Raw genomic sequence first — 22,051 nt, forward strand, 5'->3', positions numbered from 1 at the left:
GGAGGCATGTGGGTCCTATAGGCCGATCTCTCTGCTCAACGTAGATGTTAAAATACTGGCCAAGCTCTTGGCTGCTAGGATTGAGGACTGTGTGCCAGACGTCATTATGGAAGATCAAACCATCCAGGTTCATCAAGGGCAGGCAGCTGGTGGTCAACCTAAGAAGGCTGCTGAATGTGATCATGATGCCCCTGGAGAGTAGGGAGGTAGAAGTAGTTGTGGCAACGGATACCGAGAAGGCTTTCGACCGGGTTGCAGGGGACTACTTATGGGAGGTGTTGGGACGATTTGGGTTCGGGGAGGGCTTCATCGACTGGGTCAGATTGTTCTACCAGGCTCCGGAGGCGAGTGCAAGGACGAATAGGATGACATCTGACTATTTTAGACTGTACCGAGGGACAATCTCCCTACTGCTGTTTGCACTAGCAATAGAGCCGCTGGCAATTGCCCAGAAAGCTTCTAGGGGTTGGAATGGGCTGGTACAAGTGGGCACAGAGTTTCACTGTACGCCGACGACCTGCTCCTATACATCACGGATGCAGTGGCTGGGATGGATGAAATCATGGGAATCCTGAAGGAATTCGGCCGGTTCACGGGGTACAAAGTGAACATGGCAAAGAGCGAGCTGTTTGTAGTTGTCCAAAAATGAGGTTGGGTTTCAAGGGAGTGTACCTAGATAGGTTGCTCCTTTAGGGGGTCAGTGCAGACTCAGTGGGCCAAATGGCCTCCTTCTGCACTGTAGGGATTCTATGAGAAACTGACTGTACCAGCCATATCAGAACAGGTCAGAAGCTGGGAATTCTATGATGAGCTACTCACCTCCTCTCTCCCCACAAAGCCTGTCCATCTTTTACAAGGCACAAGAGCGTAATGGTATACTCTCCATTTGCCTGGTTGAATGTAGCTACAACAACATTCAAGAAGCTCAACATCACCTGGGACAAAGCAGTCCGCTCGACTGGCACCCCATCACTTTAAACACCCACTCCCCGCACCACCGACACAGTGGCAGCAGTGTGTACCAGCTACTAGATTCATGACAACAAATCACCAAGGCTCCACTAACAGCACCTTCCAAACCATGGCTGTCGCCACCTAAATGGATGGGGGCAGGAGATGCTTCCCTTCAAGTCACTCACCATCCTGAATTGGGACTAATTGTTGTTCCTTCACTGACGTTGGGGCAAAATTCTGGAACTCACTTCCAAACAACACCACGGGTGTATTGTACATCGCATGGACTACAGCAGGTTTAGGAAGGTGGCAGACCACCATTTTTCTAAAGGGCAATTAGAGATGGGTGGGCAGCAGTGGCTTGCTCTGATGCCTCAGCGCCAAGTATCCGGGTTCCATCCCGGCCCGGGTCACTGTCCGTGTAGAGTTTGTCCATTCTCCCTGTATCTGCGTGGGTCTGACACCCACAACCCAAAAACCTGTGAGGGTAGGTGGATTGGCCATGCTAAACTGTCCCTTAATTGGAATTATTTTTTTTTACAATTAGAGATGGGCAATCAATGCTGGCCACAGTGACACCCACACTCAATGAACAAATTTTAAAATGTTGCCTGACTAGGTGCCAGTAACTGCTGATTCAGCTTCCTACTCCTAACTGTAACTTTGGTGTGATTCAAAGAAAGTGTACAAAAATATAAATGATCTGTTGAAGCACAGTGATTGCCAAAGTGGTGCACCATAAACAGAGAAAAAAAGTTGGGACTTTGGTGCAAGTGGGAATTCAGAGAGAGAAAAAGTGCTGCTTTTTGCCTTCAATGTTTGTGCAAATTGGGTGCTTTTTTTAAACCAGTGTTTTAGCACAAGTTTGTGTATGAAGAGAAAGAAAACATTTAAAAACAAAACAAAATAAAAGAGATAAATATGAGTTAGCTAGGGCACAGCAGGACTATGTGGGCGGCAAGAGTGCCTTGAGAAAATGCATCTTATCTGTTAATGTCTCTGTTGAAACCCTCCAACTCGAGCTGGAATGTGAATAGACACTCCAACACGACAGGGAGGGAAACACAGTATCTGGACATTTTGCTCCATACTTCAGTCACACTTCATAGGGAGGTCTAGTTTCAGAAGGGGGTTGGTGTGATCATAACATACAGCGAGGGAAATACAGGAAAGATAGAAAATGAGGACCTGCAAAAATTACTACGAATCAACAAGTACAGTGCTGTTGCCATTGGAAGGATAAAGACTGTCAGAAGGACAGCCAGAATGCAGATCATGGTACCTTGGAGCAAGAAGCTGGAGAGGGATGGGGAAACATAATATGGCGAGGATCAAATAATTAGTAAGAACCATAGAATCTTGAATGAGCAAGTATCCCACATAGCACATTGCTGCCTTGTGTCAGATGGAGGGAAATTTTGAACCAGCTTGAAAAGGATATTGGAGAAGGACAGGTGGATTCAGTCATCATGGTCCTCTTTAGAAACATAGGAATTAGAAGTAGGGAATTCAGCCCTTCGAGCCTGTTCCGCCATTCAATCAGATCATGGCTGATCGCTTCCTGATCTCAAATCCGCCTCCCTACCTGTTCCCCATATCCCTTTAACTCATTTTTTTTTAGATCAGAAATATATCTATCTCCTAGACTCCACCGCACTGTGGGGCAATAAGTTCCACAAATTCACCACCTTTATCTCAGTTTTAAATCTACTGCCACTCAACCTGCATTCACTGCAGATTTTGGAAAATCTTTATTATTCTACCGTGAAGACAGAGGCAAAATATTGGTTCAGTGCCTCCACCATCTGTGTTCCCCATTATTACCTCACCAGTATCGTCCTCTAAAGGGCCAACATTTACTTCAGCTATTCTCTTCCTCTTTATATACTTGTAACACTCTTAGAATCAGTGTTTATGTCTTCTGCTAGTTTCCTTTCATAGTTTATTTTGGCTCTTTTGATTTTATTTTCAGTAACCTTTTGCAGAACCGTACAGTTCTCCCAATCCTGCAGCTTACCATAGCTTTTGCATTATGGTGTGCCCTAGATTTTGCATTTATGTCCACTTGGACTTCTTTGTTGAGCCATTGAACATTTTTATCCCTTATACAATTCCTCTTCCTCTCAGGAATAGACTTTAATTGAGGTATTAATGTCTCCCTGAACATCTGCCATTGTTCCTCAACTGTCCGACCCTCAATTATTTGTGTCCAGTCTACTTGGGCCAACATTTTCCTCAGGCTTGTATAATTACAGCTGCCCAACACAAACTCTAATCTGGCGCTCAGTCTTCTCTCGCTCAATCTAATTTGAAATGCTAGCATGCTGCGGTCACTCCTTCCAAGAGAATCCTGAACAAGACTTATCAATCCTTCTTTGTTACATAATACTAAATCTAAAATAGCCTACTCCCAGGTTAGCTCCATAACCTATTGCTCCAAGAAACAATTCCTCATACAGGCTTTGAAATCTCCCTCGAGGCAACTCTTGCCAATTTGAATAATCTAGTCAATATGCATGTTAAAATCACCCATTGTGCCCTTCTCAGAAGTCCTCATTTCTCGGTTTATACTATTAAGGAGCAATTTAGCATGGCCAATCCACCTACCTTGCACATCTTTTTAGGTTGTGGGGGTGAGACCCATGCAGACATGGGGACAATGGGTAAACTCCACAAGATAATGACCCGGGGCCAGGATCGAACCTGGGTCCTTGCCATCATGAGGCAGTATTACTAACCACTGTGCCACCGTGCCACCCCTGCAAATTTCTCCTACCAAGTAGTTTTTTTTCCCCCCTTGTTTTTATTTCCACTCAAGATTGATTGACCTTTTTGGCCCTCAGTGCCAATATCATTTCTAATACAGCCTTGATGTCATCTTTAACCAATAAAGGAACCCCACCTCCTGTTCCATCCTCTCGGAATACGGAGTACGTTAGAACATTCAACTCCCAGTCCTCCTGCTACCACGTTTCAGTAATCCCCACCAAGTCATACTCATTTTTCTCGATTTGTGCTGTCAGCTCATCGACCTTGTTCCGAATAGTGTGTGCATTTAGGTACGGGGTTTTTAAATATGTCCTACTGATTTGTCTTTCCCTTGCAGGATTTTCTCATGCACTAAGTTTTTCCACACATTCTGACCTCCTTCATGAATCTCTGATAACAGTCAGCCTCATCCACTCATCCCCAACTTTCACTTGCACAGTGACCTTACATTTTGATTTTTTAAAGTTTCCTTTGCCCTCTGTCATCAGTAGGCTGGCCCTGCCTGTTCACCCTATTAACTTCTATCTTGTCCTCACGTGCTGACCTGCTGCTTCGATTCCCATTAACCATTATACTTAGCATAAATGCTTCACAGCTCCAGGGTCCCAGGTTCGATTCCCGGCTGGGTCACTGTCTGTGTGGAGTCTGCACGTCCTCCCCCTCTGTGCGTGGATTTCCTTCAGGTGCTCCGGTTTCCTCCCACAGTCCAAAGATGTGCGGGTTAGGTGGATTGGCCATGCTAAATTGCCCGTAGTGTCCTAATAAAAGTAAGGTTAAGGGGGGGGTTGTTGGGTTACGGGTATAGGGTGGATACGTGGGTTTGAGTAGGGTGATCATGGCTCGGCACAACATTGAGGGCCGAAGGGCCTGTTCTGTGCTGTACTGTTATATGTTCTATGTAGTTTTACCTTCCCCCCCCCCCCCCACCCCCCACCCCCCAATTTGCCCGTTGAACGTCCCTGTTTATCCTTTCCACTAGAACACTGGTCCCAGATCCGTTCAGGTGGAGACCATCCCAATGGTACAGATTCCTCCTGTCCCAATCCGGATGCCAGTGCCCCATCAATCAAATGGAACACCTGATCCTCATATTAATCCTTTAGCCACGTGTTTACGCCCCTAATTTTCTGATCGTAATGCCAATTTTCACAGGACTGTGGTAGCAATCCAGAGATTATAACCGTCGAGCTTCTGTTGTTGAATTTTGTTCCTCGTTCCCGATAATCCCCACGCAGGACCTCTTTCCTAGACTTGCCCATGTTGTTTGTCCCAATGTGGACCACAACAACTGGATCGACCCCTTCCCATTCCAATATCCTTTCAAGCTGGTTGGAGATGTCCCTCACCCTGGCAGGCAACATACCATGCAGGATTCTCAGTCCTGCTTACAAAGGATACTATCAGTTCCCCTAATCATAGAACCCTCTGCATCTGCCACTTGTCTTTTTGCCCCCCCCCCCCCCCTCCACTTGAATGGCCTCCTGTACCATGGTGCAGTGGTCAGCTAGCTCACCCTCCCTACAGTCCTATTCCTCATTCATAAAGGGAGCAAGTACCTTATACCTGTTGGACAAGGTCAAGAGTTGAGACTCCTCCATTTCTGAATTCAGGATCCCTCTACCTGCCTCACTTGCAGTCACACCCTGCTGTCCCTGGTCACTGGTCCAATTTGAGGTACTTAATCCACATGGTGTAACCTTCTCTTGAAACAAAGTGGCCAGTAACTCTCCCCCTCCCGGATGTGCTGCAGCGTGCAAAGCTCAAACTCCAGCTTATCCATTCGGAGCCAAAATTTCTTGAGCAACAAACACTTGTTGTAGATGTGGCCACTGCAGTTCGCAATGGGATCTGCCAACTCCCACATCATGCAGCTTCAGCACATCGCCTGCCCAGCCATCGTTACTTAGTTAATTAATTCATTTGTTTTACGATACTTTTTTTCAAATTCAGCATAGATTCCCTACCAGCCAATCATGTCACAGTTTCTCCCCCCCCCCCCCCCCCCCCCCCCGGTGTTTGTAGAATACAACTGACTAGGGCCAAGTTAAAATAACAGGAAGTCAAGGGTTTTAATCTCTTGATTAGTATGAAAGACACATGAAAATTAGTTAGGGATTAAACAAGTTAGGGAAAACATGCTGAAGGAGTGGTCGGAGAAACGAGGGAATCCTGGCACCAGTATGGAGGTAGGAAGGAACCATATCACCTGAACTGGGCCCATCAACAAAATGAATAACAACAGGAACAATATTGTTGGGATAAACTCCCCATGAACCCTGCTGGGATCAGGTTACAACAATTAAAATAATAAATCAGGTGGTCACAAATGTTTAAACCAGTAAATGGAAGTGGTGGAGGGAGGGCTCAGATCGAAAAGGTAGTATCAATAGTTCAAAAACAATGAAAGCAAACGGTCCGAAATTGCACTTTAAACAATACAGATAAAAAGGAAAACTAAAAAAATATTAAGTGCATAAACCAGGAGACACAAATAATAAACATGCAAGTAAAACAGAAGAGCTGAAGAATGGGTTGGTGTGCATGGCCAAATAAACATTTCCTCGTGTGAATGGACAAAGTGTAAGGACCAAATTGAATGTCTTGCACATGCAAATTCAAGTTGGAGGAGAGGACATGGCAGAAGTTATTGAGACAAGGCGCATGACAATCAGGACTGGAAACTAAATGCATCAGTTACAACATCCAGAAGCCAAGACAGAGAAAATGGTAGAGCAAAGGACGAGCCCGAGTGATAAAGGATTAAATCACTTCAATGATGAAAGCGATAGAACAAGAGGTAAGCTTTGGAAACTTTACATGTAGAATAAAAAAGGATTTGAGACTGTAGTTGGGATTGCATATAGAACTCCTGGTAGCAGCTTTGAACTGGTAGATTGCATAAATACAGAGACAAGCATGTAGAGAGAGGAGTGGTTTTAATAGAGGATTTTAACTTTCACACAGATTATGAATGGGAAGTGAACTTATTGATATGATTAAAACTAGCAAGGGGGCATACAACATTAGATTTAGTTTATAGCCTAAACGTATATGAAGTTATCTAGTAGCAATCAGAATATGAAAAGGAAGAATGCAATTTGGTGAAGATTCTAGATTTAGGCAAGGCGGGTTTCAATGAAATGAAACAGACTGCTCACAGTCAACTGGGCAAGACTATTAATGAGTAAAACGACAGATGATCAACAGATGGTCAAAAAAGAATTTGTGGTACAGAATTTATTTACACCCGTCATGGGCAAGTTGCTTACTGAAAGAGTCATGGACTAAAGCAAGAAATGACGTAGAACAAAAAAGAAATTTCAGATCCTGGCAAATGGAAAAAATAAGTACAACAAAGGTTGACAAAATAAATAGTAAATAATCAAAAATGTGGAGTATTAAAATACACATAAGCGATACAAAATCAACAAACGTTTTATCAAATAGGTTTGAGTAACTAATGCTCCCACAACCTATGCACTAAGGTGACACCCACTGGACATGAACCCAGAATTCAGGGCTGAACTTCAGTTTCCATTCCCCACGATGACTGTTGAACCCAGTACTTTCCACGTTGGTGGTTGGATGCTGCTCCTACATCATCGAAGGCTCACTGCTAAAGCACTGGAAATGAGGAAAGGAAAATTGGCAACTGTCCCCATTTTAATAATCTAATTGTACTTGTATAACAATCTGCATGGAGGCCAAACGAGGACTGTGTTTGGTCGTAATTGCCCTCCACAATTGGAGAGCTATTTACTCTCACTGTTTAAAAAGGAGTGCGACAGAATACGCACCATTGGCCTGAATAGGTACAGCTGCAACAGGACGCAAGTTCAACGACACAAACCAGTCTGATTGGCACATCACTCAGTTCCCGAAACAATTACACCACTTCACTACAAGTGTATTGTGGCTGCAGTGTGTACTATCTGGAGAACCCACTGCAATAACTCACCAAGGCTCCTTCGGAAATGCCTGCCAAACCAGTGACTTCTTCCACCCAAACAGCAGCAGCTGCCTGGCAACACCAAGCTTCAAGCCACATTGCGCCCTGATATTTATGCAGAATATACATCACAGAAACAGGCCAGCCAGCCAGACTAGTATTCTTTGTGTTCACACTTCACAAGTTTTCTCCCATTCCATCTATCCCACTCAGCCTTTCAGCATATCCTCCTACTCATTGGACTCATTCAGGCTATTTGCCTCAACCCATGATGCCAAGTTCCAGTCGGTCACTCTGAGTCAAGTAGTTTCTTCTAATTTTCTCATCAGGTTTCTTGGTATTCATTTTGAATCTACAGTCCCAAGTTTTAGATTCTGTTGCAAGTGAAAACATTCTTTCTACACCCAACCCTGTTCAAACCATTCATCTCCAGGTTTTCAGTTTCCCCAAAAAAACTGAATTGGTTTGATATTTCCTAACAGCTGTAATCTCAGTTTTGGTAGCATTCATGTATTTTCTTTGCATTTTCTACAGTGATTCCATGTCTATAATGTAGAGACCACAACTGTGCACAGTACTCAAAATGCAGACTTCCCAAGTTGCACATGAACTTAAAATAATAAAGTTTCTTGAACTTGTTAACTGTTATGCTGTTTCTAAATACTGTCTATCTGTACCTCGATTCCTCTGCTCTTCTAACAATGCAGTTCTTTTTTCTAAAAGCTGAACAAAGCCTTCTTCCACTATGTTTCATTCTTCCTCGGTGTCAGTTATGGCCCAGGTTTGGCATCATCAGCAAATTCTGTTACTTGTTCCCAGGTCCAAATCATTCATGCAAATTACAAATAACACTGATTCCTGCAGACCACTGCTGTATTCCAATCTGTTTAACTACTCTTCACCTCTACTCTTTTTTAAAAATAAATTTAGAGTACCCAATTCATTTTTTCTAATTAAGTAGCAATTTAGCCAGTAGGTGGCCAATCCACCTGCCCTGCACATCTTTGGGTTGGGGGCGAAACCCACGCAAACACAGGGAGAATGTGCAAACTCCTCACGGACAATGACCCAGAGCCGGGATCGACCCTGGGACCTCGGCGCATGAGGCAGCAGTGCTAATCGCTGTGCCACCGTACTGCCCTTCCTCTACTCTATTTTGTATGTCTCATATCCCCTCAATTAATTCACATGCCCTCTCCTTTGTCAACAGTGTGGTACCTTATTGAAAGTCAATTGAAAATCCAAGTGTACAGCAACTAGCACATCAATCACTTTGAGCCTTAGCACTACATCTTTCGAAGGATTATCAGATTATGCAAACATCGCAGAGGCCCACAAAATATTTGCGGTCAAATTAGTATCCTGCACTCAACTAATTCCACCATGTCATCCACCCCACCCTGCCATCCTGTCATTCCATCCTCCAGTCCATGCCACTCCTCTGCCCACCCATCTCATTCCATCCTTTGCATGTCACCCCACCACTGCCATCCCCTCCTTCCACTCTTGTGCCATTCTGTTGCTTCCCATGTTATCCCTAGCATGCATTCCTCCTATGCCCTCCCCACCTCTGCCATTCCATCCTTCCCATGCCATTTTCATCCTAATCTATGCCACACTTAATTCTCACAGAAACCAAATCACTTTTTTTTAAATTAGGATTTTTTTATTAGGATTTCTTTTTTTTTGTTTTTTTTTTAAATTTAGATTAGCCAATTTTTTTTTCCAATTTAAGGGGCAATTCAGCGTGGCCAATCCACCTATCCAGCACATTTTTTGGGTTGTGGGGGTGAAACCCACGCAAACATAGGGAGAACGTACAAACTCCACACGGAGTGACCCAGAGCCGGGATTCGAACCCGGGTCCTCAGCGCCGTGAGGCAGCAATGCTAACCACTGTGCCACCATGCTGCCCTTTATTAGGATTTCTAATAAAGACTTCATCAGAAAGGCTTTACCAGAATCAAAACGCCTCAATCTAGAAAAAGGTACATAAGGCTGACCACATGTAAAAACAGCTCTGAATATAAATATAGTCAGAAGTTGGCCTTATAATATGCTTACAATATTTGGGATCGGACGTCTCCAGAGTTGAAAATGAAATTTTACATCTGAAGGACTGAATATTATTTGAGGAGTAGAAACTTCATTCCACTGAAATTTGACCGTTGCAATTTCAGGATAAAAAGAAACAGCTTCCGAACAAGTTTTTTAAAAAACATTTTTAAAAAATTAATTTACAGCATGTGGACATCACTGGTTCGGCCAGCATTTCTTGCCCATCCCTAGTTGCTCTTCAGAAGGGGGTGGTGAGTTCCCTTCTTGAACCGCTGCAGTCCTTGAGGTGTAGGTACTCCCACTGTGATGTTAGGGAACAAATTCCAAGATTTTGTCCCAGCGACTTGGAGGGGAATCTCCAGGTGGCAGGGTTACAAGTATCTGCTGCTCTTGTCCTTATAGATGGCAGTGGTTGTGGGTTTGGAAGGTACTGTCTAAGGAACCTTGGTGAGTTGCTGCAGTGCATCTTGTAGATGGTACACAAGGCTGCTACTGTTCGGTGATGGAGGGTTTGAATGCTTGTTGAAGGAGTATCAACAGTATTTTTTTTTTTTTAAATTTAGAGTACCCAATTCATTTTTTCCAATTAAGGAGCAATTTAGCCTGGCCAATCCACCTATCCTGCACATCTTTGGGTTCTGGGGCTGAAACCCACGTAAACACAGGGAGTATGTGCAGACTCCACACAGACAGCGACCCAGGGCCAGGATCGATTCTGGGACCTCAGTGCCGTGAGGCTGCAGTGCTAACCACTATGCCACCGAGCTGCCCAGCAACAGTATTAATGTGGCTAGTCCAGTTCAGTTTCTGATCAATGGTAACCTCCAGGATGATGATTAGATCCTCTCTTGTACGAGATGGTCATTGCCTGACACTTGTTATGACGCAAATGTAACTTGTCACTTGTCAGCCCAAACCTGGATATTGACCAGGTCTTTCTGCATATGGGCAAGGACTGCTTCATTATCTGAGGAGTCGCGAATGGTGCTGAACATGGTGTAGTCAACCGTAAACATCCCACTTCTGACCTTATGATGGCAAGCAGGTCATTGATGAAGTAGTTGAAGATGATTGGGCCTAGGACACTACCCTGAGGAACTCCTGCAGTGATATCCTGGAGCCGAGTTGATTGACCTCCAACCCCACCGCAACAATCTTCCTTTGTGCCAGGTATGACTCCAACCAGCGGAGTGTTTTCCCTCTGATTCCCATTGACTCTAGTTCAACTTGGGCTCCTTGATGGCATACTTAGTTAAATGCTGCCTTGATGTCAAGGGTAATCACCTCTGGCATTCAGTGCTTCTGTCCATGTTTGAACCAAGACTGTAAAGAGGTCAGGAACCAAGTGACCTTGGCAATGCACAAACCGAGCATCCGTGAGCAGGTTATTGCCGAGTAAGTGCCGCTTAATATCACCGTGGATGACTCCTTCCATCACTTTGCTGATGGACAGTAGACTGATAGGGCGGTAATTGTCTGGGTTGGATTTGTCACGATTCTAGTGTACTGGACAATTTTCCACATTGCCGGGTAGATGTCAGTGTTGCAGCATCAGCTTGGAACAGCTTGGCTAGGGGTACGGCTAATTCTGGAGCACAAGTCTTCAGTACTATTGCCGAAATATTATCAGGACCCATAGCCTTTGCAGTGTCCAGTGCCTTCAGCCATTTCTTGCTATCACGTGGAGTGAATCATTATTGACAATGAAGACTGACATCTGATGCTGGGGACTTCTGGAGGAGACCGAGATGGATCATCCACTTGGCACTTCTGGCTAAAGATTGTTGTGAATGCCACTGCTTTGTCTTTTGCTGGGCTGCTCCATCATTGAGGATAGGGATATTTGTGGAATCTCCTCCCCCTCCAGTGAGTTGTTTAATCATCACCATTCATGGCTGGGTGTGAAAAGGTCATGCTGTGTCAACTCAACCTTTTACACTTGTGCAGCTCTTCCTTGAGATCATTCCTTGCCTGGCTGATGCTCACCAACTACAAAGCTGAAAACAGCAATATTTTATTAACAACTTCCAGCTCACTGAGGAAACTGCAGGCCAATCCACATCCAACAACTGAAAACTCTGCTCAGCTTTGAACAGCTGAGAAATTCCACCACGGCAGGCCAGACAATCCACTAAAATTTCAAATGTTATAAATAAAACAATCCCAACATTCTAAGCAAAAGTCAATTTGCTCTATCTCCCAATGTTAACAGATCCAAAAAGGAGTTCCAGCCATATTCAGATCTTCACCAAAAACAGTTTCTTCCTTGGGCCATATTTTGTTGTACCAAATTTTGTTGAAAACTGTCCATTAGTTTGAGATATATTGTTTACAAACAGAGAAAACAGACTAACAAAACAGGGGTACAAATATTACCTCTGCCCATCCTCTGTGTGGAGTCTGCACGTCCTCCCCTGTGTGCGTGGGTTTCCTCCGGGTGCTCCGGTTTCCTCCCACAGTCCAAAGATGTGCGGGTTAGGTGGATTGGCCATGCTAAATTGCCCGTAGTGTCCTAATAAAAGTAAGGTTAAGGCGAGGTTGTTGGGTTACGGGTATAGGGTGGATACGTGGGTTTGAGTAGGGTGATCATGGCTCGGCACAACATTGAGGGCTGAAGGGCCTGTTCTGTGCTGTACTGTTCTATGTTCTATGGTGGAACTACCAACCAATCATTACAATATCCTTTTTAGGATTCAAGTTTAGGAGCAACATTGCAAGAGCACTTTCTTTGAGTCTAAACATGTCCACTTGGACCATGCACCTTACTCCAAAAGCCTTGTACAAGGACACCAAAAAAATTGTTCTTCTCAAGTCAGTTCAGTATCAGAATATTGCAATCAACAGTTTAAATTTCTAATTAACCAGTCATTCTGCAGGTGTGACAGGCACTGACTAGAGCCATCACTTAAACTAACCAATCAAAACAGTCCAAGGGCAGCAAAGTGGTTAGTATTGCTGCCTACGGCGCCGAGGACCTGGCTTCGAATCCCAGCCCTGGGTCACTGTCCATGTGGAATTTGCACGTTCTCCCCGTGTCTGCGTGGGTTTCACCTCCACAACCCAAAGATGTACAGGGTAGGTGAAGAATTGGCCAGGATAAATTGCCCTTACTTGGAAAAAATAATTAATTGGGTACTCTAAAAAAAATTTTTAAGCAGTCCAGATGGACAAAATCAGTGCATTATTATTACTACTATAGGTTCTATCTCTAGATGTTCTTTCATCACTGCTTACAGCATAGATTTCAACATCTTTCCAACTTTGAACATACATCTCACACATAGAACACAGAACAGTACAGCACAGAACAGGCCCTTCGGCCCTCGATGTTGTGCCGAGCAATGATCACCCTACTCAAACCCACGTATCCACCCTATACCCGTAACCCAACAACCCCCCCTTAACCTTACTTTTTAGGACACTACGGGCAATTTAGCATGGCCCATCCACCTAACCCGCACATCTTTGGACTGTGGGAGGAAACCGGAGCACCCGGAGGAAACCCACGCACACACGGGGAGGACGTGCAGATTCCGCACAGACAGTGACCCAGCCGGGAATCGAACCTGGGACCCTGGAGCTGTGAAGCATTTATGCTAACCACCATGCTACATCACTGGATCAAAAGTCTGGAACCTGCTAGCCAATATTGTGGAAATAAGTTCCAACACACAGTGCACAAGATGGCACCACAGCCTCTGAAAAATAAATCCTGTCGGTGATGGCTACATCGGGATTTCTCTCCAATTTAAGCAAACATACCCCATGTCATTTGCAAGAAATTAACATTGGAAGGAACAAAAGGGGTATCACTGAGAAATTCATAGAACTGACAATTCTCAACTAAACATATCACCTCATTGCAGTCTTCCATCTCTTAACATGCTGGTTTGCGCCATGGTGGTCAACTGTAAAAAGCATTGTCAGATGTGGCACAGGAACCTCTCTTTGGCATGATAATCTCCGCCACATTGGTAGTGAAGAAAAACAGGGGGCTGTCAAGGTACACGATTCACCAGCCTAAGTTCTCTGGATCCATTTCAACAACCAGCCAGTCAGTCAGCAACTGGCTTCCAGATGTCTGTCACCTGCATGTGTACTTGTAGCTGAGGTATGACACCCAGGTCATTAAAGTTCTTTGAGCTGGCACCCGTCCGATGAACGCGGCCAAGCCAGCATTGACACGGTTGGCTCAGCAAGGAGTGAATGATGATGGAAGTTAGCACCCGCCAATTTTTTCATGCCCAGAGATGCCAAGGATACATTTGAGATGGCAAAGAGGGGAACCATTCAACCTTTCTTGCACATCTTGTCCAGGCCACTCCATAAAAATAGACAGGGACACAGGCTTGGCAGACCCTCCATTTGGCATGCTCAGGCAGATTGCTGTTGTTCCACACATCCTTACTCAGGTTGGGCATTATAGCTGCAGTATCTGCAAAGAGATTTAATTTCAGCGTCTCGTGAAAAATTGCTGGCCATTGAGGAACCTAGATAGGTGAAGCCCATTGTCAATATTGTATCTTTTTTTATATAAATTTAGAATACCCAATTATTTTTTTTCCAATTAATGGGCAATTTAGCGTGGCCAATCCACCTAACCAGCACATTTTTGGGTTGTGGGGTGAAACCCATGCAGAAACGGGGAGAATGTGCAAACTCCACACACTGCCCCAGGGCCAGGATCGAACCCGGATCTTCAGCGCCGTAGGTAGCAATGCTAAACACTGCGCCACTGTGCCGCCCCGCACATTGTCAATAATGATAGATAACAGTATGGCATCATCATGCACTCAGATATGTGACTTCCTGATGCTGACGTTCAAAACTTCAGGCATGAGATGGTATGTCCATTTGCTACTGACAATGTTCCTCATTATGGAATTCTAGCGCATCCTCAGAATAGAAGAGTTAGCTGATGATGACTTGGTGCACTTGTCTTGGATCTCAGGCAAGCAAGACTGAACAGCTGTCAATTTTGATATGCAAATAAATACCCTCTGTAGATGATCTGAAGGCATATGGCAGCAGCAGAGAAGAATACTGCAGCGAGAAGAATGCTGCAGCAAGTCAGTGCCATCACACAGCCGTTTGATTCCACTGAAGGTCTCAGAGACCCAATGTCGCCAGACATAGCCTTACTTATCAGTGTCTTGGAAAGAGAGAGATCACATTGAGCAGCTTCAGCAGGCAGCCAGTTTTTTTTAATATATTTTTTTTTTTTTAAAAGAGCAGCTTAGGTAGTCTGCCTCTGCTCATATGGTTGAATGCCTTGGTGAGATCAATGGAGGCAATATTTCCTTCATTCATTGCAATTCACTTCCAACTGCCAGACAGAGAAGATCACATCAGCAGTAGATCATCTTTTGAAACCACACTTGGGTTCAGAGTAGATGCGTTCAGCTAGGATCTGCAGACTGACAAGGGAAACCCAAGCAAATACTTTTCCAATGAGGCTCAGCAAAGAGATGCCTCAATAACATATAACGTATGAAAACTTATTATGCCTAGTCCTCAAAAAATAGCACATGTAATGACAATTAAATTATTTTGAGGATAAGTGCCCCCATTTCAAGTTTTAAATGAATTATGTACATTCATTTGACAAATTACTGATTGTAATTTAACAGTCTCCGTCTAGTGCCATAATTCTAACTAAAGTTAAATTTTCAGACGATCAGTAGTATTCATCCTTCCAGGGCCTTGTGTCCCAAGGAGACTCTCACTAACTTACCTGTCTAAAATATGATTCAATTTCCCAGGCAGATGTTTTTCTGACAGAAGCAAACAGTTCCCTAACACTTTTCCCATTTTAGATGATCCACCGATCAGTAAAAGGCAGCAATATTGGTCTGCAAAGGAACAGATTGTTTCCTTTATGTTACGTAAGCTCATTTTCACCCCTGCTTTTGAAGGTACAATTCAACTGGCTTTAGTTTCTCTCCGGAGGCACAACAAAGTGATTCATATTAATTTATGAGCATCTATAGTATCTGCAAGCAATTTGACTTTATGAAATATCAGTCAAGCACAAGAAAGTCCATGCCAACACCCACTTCTAACAAGGATCTGCAATGTAAAGGCTCAATTATAACAATAGTGCCCCAACAACAACCCTTTCTTCAAATGAATTTACAGGATGTGGGTGTCACTGGCTAGACCATCCTTTGTTGTCCTTGAGAAGGTGGTGGTAAGCTGCCTTCTTGAGCCACAGCAGTTCCTCGGGTGCAAGTGCACCCATAGTGATTTTTTGGATTTTGACCAAGCAATATTGAAAAACAGCGAGATATTTCCAAGTCAGGATGGTGAGTGGCTTGGAGGGGAAATTCCAGGTGGTGGTGTTCCCAGCCACCTGCTGCCCTTGTCCTTCAAGACAGTAGCAGTTGTGGGTCTGGAAGGTGCTGTCAAAGAACCCTTTGTTTAGTTCCTGCAGTGCATTTTGTATACAGTACAGACTGCTGCCTTGCTCACCAGTGGTAGAGGGAGTGAATATTTGTGGAAAGGGTACCAATTAAGCCGACTGTTTTGTCCTGGATGGTATTGAGCTTCTCGAGTGTTGTTTGAATTGCACTCATCCAACTAAGTGGAGAGCATTCCATCACACTCCTGACCTGCACCTCATAGGTGGTGGACAGGATTTGCGGTATCAGAAATTGAGTTACTGGCCACAGAATTCCTAGGCTCCAACCTGATCTTGTAGCCACAGTATTTTTATATTTTTCAATTTCAATAACAGGATGTGGGCACTGCTGGCTAGGCCAGCATTTATTGCCCAGACCTAGTTGTCATTGAGAAGGTGGTTTTGAGCTGCCTTCTTGCTGAAATGAAATGAAAATCGCTTATTGTCACGAGTAGGCTTCAATGAAGTTACTGTGAAAAGCCCCTAGTCGCCACATTCCGGCGCCTGTTAGGGGAGGCTTTTACTGAGGGTGCAGGCACACCCACAGTGCTGGTGCAGTTCAGTTTCTGGTCAATTCTGACCACCAGGATTTTGACTGGGGATTCAGTGATGGTAATACCATTGAATGTCAAGGGACGATAGTTAGATTCTCTTTTGTTAGAAGATGGTCATTGCCTGCTGCTTTTGTGGCACAAATGGTACTTGCCACTTATAACTGCTCATTGTCACAAGTAGGCTTCAATGAAGTTACTGTGGAAAAAGCCCTCTTCAGCCCAAGCCTGGATATTGCCCATGTCTTGTTGCATTTGGATATGAGCAGTTTCAGTATCTGAGAAGTCATAAATGGGACTGAACTCTTGGCATCAGCAAATATCCCCACTTTTGAGCTTACAATCGAAGGAAGTTCATTGATGAAGCAACTGAAGATGGTTGGGCCTTGGACACTACCTTGAACGGAGATGATTGACATTCAACCACGACAGCCATCTTTCTTTGTGCCAGTATGACTAGAACCAAGAGTGGGCTTTTCCCTGGATTCCCATTGACAACAGATTTGCTAGAGCTCTTTGATGCCACACTCAAGTTAAATGCTGCCAAGAAAGGACAATCGCTCTCACCTTAACTGAGATCAGCCATCACAGGCCACAGATCAAGTACAAAGTTTTCCTGATCAGCATCACTCAAGACAAATGCAAAGAAATCAGGGATGCAAGCAGATCATTTTCAAAGCTCCCCAAGATGCCATGATGTACAAAAGCATCAACCTGTGTACCACCGAATCATAACACCAACTGCCATATTCTGTAATCTGGTGTTGAGCTAGCTGATCTCAGATGGGTGAACAGCACAAGTGGTAACAAAGGTGCCCTTGGTTCAATGATGTGAAGAAAAACAGATCAATCAAAATTCCTATTGGCAATTGCAATCTACTGACTTCTTGGATGCAACGAGAATGTGGTTGTATTGGGCTGCACCAGTTTGGATTGATTGTAATGGTGGCAGAATGACACGTCAGTCAGTCTGCCATGACAAAAGAAAAGCAAGAAATTGGAGATGAAAAAGAAAAGGAGGGTGCTCAAAACTTGCAGGTAAAAGTCCTGCTCATCAACAGGAAAGCCCCAAGTTCTCACATCTGCAATGAGTTACTTCTGTAATGAGTTACCCAACTGCAACTTTACAAAGGTGGTTTGTGAGGTAAACAAAATTAGTGTCCCATTCCGGTTCACTACCAAATGAACATTTGGAAGTCAGGTTAAATTAATTTAGGAAAAGGAAAAAAATGGGGTGGGGGGATGGAGAGTAGATGGAAAAAGCAGATAATACATTTGTACTGCACTCAAAACTAAACAAACACAACAGAGGTCACATAAGCTATATTTCAAATTATAGACTAAATAATTTGTCCACTTCACTGGTGGGTTAAATTATGTACTTCATTACCTCTATTTCAGACAATCACGAACCAAAATATCATCCACACGCATCCCATAAAATCAGTACCCTACTACTCAGAACATAATTTCTCAAAAACATTCCAAGCACTAAATTCCTTCTCTTAAAATGCAGCAAAGGCTGCGTTTTCATGAACTGACAAAAGTATACCATGTAGGCACATTTTCCTATATTTCGCAGAAGAAAATTGGATAAATTGATGCAATGTTTAAATTTCTACTTTCTGTACGAGAAAGCTGAGAGTGACAGGGAATCGACATATATTTACAAACAATGAACCACAATCAGATTAACCGAATTAAGATAATAAAAACTGTCGATGCAAGTGTGGCGCAGAGACACCAAAAACGTTCCATTCGCCTGACAAAATACAATTCCACAGGAATTAACTCTGGATTTGTACCTGAACGACACCGCAGAAACTAAGTATCACAAATAACCGGGGGTAAAATCGCAATCTATGGCATGCAAACTAGTGAACACATGGGGGGGAAACACTACTCAGGAAACATGGCTCAGGGCTGTGAGCACAGGAATGCAAACATACACACGTTTCCCACACAAGTCAGTGAACTACAGCAGCGAGGGTAAATGATTTCGGATTCCACTCTCACTTGCTCACTCACTGCTGCCTTTTCGGTTTGCCGCAGTCCTTCCTTTCACTTACCGCTCCAGTGTGTGTGTAGTGTGAGTGGGGGAGGGGGGCCCCCCACTCTCCTCACGCCAGTCCCAGTCCGCCTTCTCCCATTCACAGTCCCCACTCCGGGGCCCAGCCGAGTGTTTTCAGCCTTCAATCCGCACGCACACCGATCTCGGCCAGGAATGTATTTTCCTCCTCCTCTTCTTCTCCCCCCACCACCACCACCCCACCCTCCCCCCCACCCACACCCCCGCAAAACCAGCCACCCTCCCTCCCTCCTATTCAACCTCCTTCGGAACAAATGAAACCGGTCATAAGAACAAAGTCAAAGACACGTCCCCGCCGCTCTGGAGTTTTAAGAGCGACCCGCTTCCTCTCCGGCACCGCCACGAGGAGGCAGGAAGGGAGGGAGCAGGACTGTGAATTGGGGGGGGGGGGGGGGGGAAGAGAGAGAGAGAGAAAAAAACCGGACGTTTTAATTTTAAGGGAAATAATTTCGGAACATCGGAGTTTGGGGAGGGGGGCGGGGTGAGGTCGAGAAGCGGAGGGGGGGGGGGAAACGTCTCCAAACGGCCTTTGACTTTCCGCGGGCCCGGCTGAAACGCCGGCCCTGATTGGCCCGCCATCGGTCACGCGACAGCCCGGCCGAGGGCCGCTGCAACGAAGCTCCCGATTGGTCCGGAGCCGACCGGAAATCTCTCTCCCCTCCCCTCCCCTCCCCTCCTCTCCCCGCGCGGAGAGGGCAAACCGATTCTGATATTAAAACTTATTTCAGCCACTACCCCCCAAGAAAAACGGCGATTTTTTTTTCTGTTGGATACAAAAATTAAATTTGATCGGAGTCTTCATTTCGCAAATTGACCTCTAACCTCACCGTCCGGGGGGTGGCGGTTAAATCACGTGACTGGATTGTCCAAGCCGGGGGTTGATGGCAGCTGGAGTGTTCCTCAGCCCAGGGCGGCTTTGCACCAAAGTTAGCGACAGTTTCTTGGGTTAAAAGTGAAAGCGCGCCTGTACGCGTACGAATTGAACATAACTTATCTGGAAGTGATTTAGCCTGACGCTCCGCACTGACCATGCCTATTGTTAAACAGCGGGCTTTGGTAAGGGAAAAACGTGTTGTGTGTGTCTCCAGCGGTGGAGGCTTGGCTTTGTGGGCATGCAGCTGCAGGAAGTCGAAATCTTTCAAAAACAATCGAGAAGTGAAAGGAGAGTTGTGGAACAGACCAAAAAAAACCTGCAGCAGATATAACTATAAGCTGCCGCAATCCTTCAAAATTAAAATTACATCATAGATTGCAAAGGCATTAATTTTTTTTTAAAGATTGAGAGTACCCAATTCATTTTTCCAATTAAGGGGCAATTTAGCATAGCCAATCCAGCTGGCCTGCACATCTTTCGGTTGTGGGGACGAAACCCACGCAAATACGGGGCGAATGTGCAAACTCCACACGGACAGTGACCCAGAGCTGGGATCGAACCTGGGATTTCAGTGCTGTGAGGCATTAATTCTTAAATGCTAATCAACCATCCAGTAATGCTCAGTTAACAGTTGTGATCAACCCCTGGTCTTAATGTCAGGGGAACTGACGGGACAGGGAGAGACAATACCCCTTCAAAGACATTGTTCCAAATTCCTTATTTTTTAAAAACATCTCCCTTTTGAGATTTGGGCAACACGTGCCAATGGAAAATTACAACAATGTTAATGGTCTATTTCTACTTCTGAAGACAATAAAAGCCACTCATAACAGAGTAGGTCTGGAGTCAAGAGAATGTTCAAGATGACAAGTTCTCTTTGAAGGATATTGGGTTTTAATAACAGAAGCATTCGTGGTTATAGAACAGTACAGCACAATGCAGGCCCTTCAGCCCATAATGTTGTGCCGGCCATTTATCCGAATCTAAGATCAACCTAACCTAAACCCCTTCAATTTACTGCTGTCCATATGCCTGTCTAAAGAGTCGCTTAAATGTCCCTAATGACTCTTGACTCCACCACCTCTGCTGGCAGTGCATTCCGTACACTCACTACTCTCTGTGTAAAAAACCTACCGCTGACATCTCCCTGAAACCTTCCTCCACTCACCTTAAAATTATGTCACCTCGTGACAGCCATTTCCACCCTGGGGAAAAGTCTCTGGCTATCCACTCTATCCATGCCTCTCATCACCTTGTACACCTCTATCAAGTCACCTCTCTGCCATGTTCACTCCAGTGAGAAAAGCCCTAGCTCCCTCAACCTTTCTTCATAAGACATGCCCTCCAGTACAGGCAGCATCCTGGTAAATCTCCTCTGTACCCTCTCCAAGCATCCACATCCTTCCTATAATGAGGCGACCAGAACTGGGCACAATATTCTAAGTGTGGTCAAACTAGAGTTTTATAAAGCTGCAGCAAAACCTCGCGGCTCTTAAACTCAATCCCCCTGTTAATGAAAGCCAACACACCATACGCCTTCTTAACAACTCTATCAACCTGGGTGGTAACTTTGAGGGATCTATGTACGTGGACCCCTCTGTTCCTCCTCACTTCCAAGAATCCTGTCTTTAACCCTGTATTCAGCATTCAAATTCGACCTTCCAACATGAATCACTTCACATTCATCAAGGTTGAACTCCATCTGCCACTTCTCAGCCCAGCTCTGCATCCCCAAATATGCTAGCTCCCCAAATTTAATGAATCAAATTTACAATTGTAACATTTAATCTTGGATTGGTTGTGTACTGCCTTAATCATTCGGCAATGATACCCATTAAATATTGCTCCTTCCAAAATCTCACAACTAACATCACGACTGAAGCTGCCTGTTCATCCTCTGGTGAGAAAGGAGACATAACAGGGTGGAAATTATGTATTTTCTCTATTATGTATTTTCTTTTATTTCCTTTTCTTTTCATGTGCTTAATGATCTGTTGAGCTGCTCGCAGAAAAATATTTTTCACTGTACCTTGGTACACGTGACAAACAAATCCAATCCAAAAAACTAGTATTGAAAGTAACATTAATTTCTCTCATGCAGAGTTGTTTTTAAACATAGTGGTGTATAAAGAAAAGTACTTAATACTGAAGACACTCCACTTTGCTTCTTTAATTAAATAAATACTATAACTTGTACTTTGGTAGTTGCATTATTCCTGCTCCCAAGGGAACTACAATGTCCAGAATGTTCATTTCCATCCCATGCCACATGACAACCATCAGAAATGATTAAACAATTGACGGAGCCCAGTAATGGAAAAAAAACTTGAAATCAAGATGGGTTTAATTCTTTCAGCAGAATATTTGCTGAGCAACATTCAATTTCATATTTAAAACAATATTAGAA

The 22,051-nt window shown here is 44.3% G+C and overlaps 1 protein-coding gene across 1 annotated transcript in view; it reads right to left on the reverse strand.

The window, feature by feature from the left end:
* Nucleotides 1-18,927, reverse strand: part of ankrd11 (ankyrin repeat domain 11) — a 226,450-nt gene extending 207,523 nt beyond the window's left edge. The window contains 1 exon segment of the mRNA XM_038806475.1: nt 18,751-18,927. The gene's annotated coding sequence lies outside the window, so the exon portion shown is untranslated.
* Nucleotides 18,928-22,051: the final 3,124 nt, after the last annotated feature.

This window comes from Scyliorhinus canicula, chromosome 9 (assembly GCF_902713615.1).
Source record: "Scyliorhinus canicula chromosome 9, sScyCan1.1, whole genome shotgun sequence".
NCBI classification, from domain to species: domain Eukaryota; kingdom Metazoa; phylum Chordata; class Chondrichthyes; order Carcharhiniformes; family Scyliorhinidae; genus Scyliorhinus; species Scyliorhinus canicula.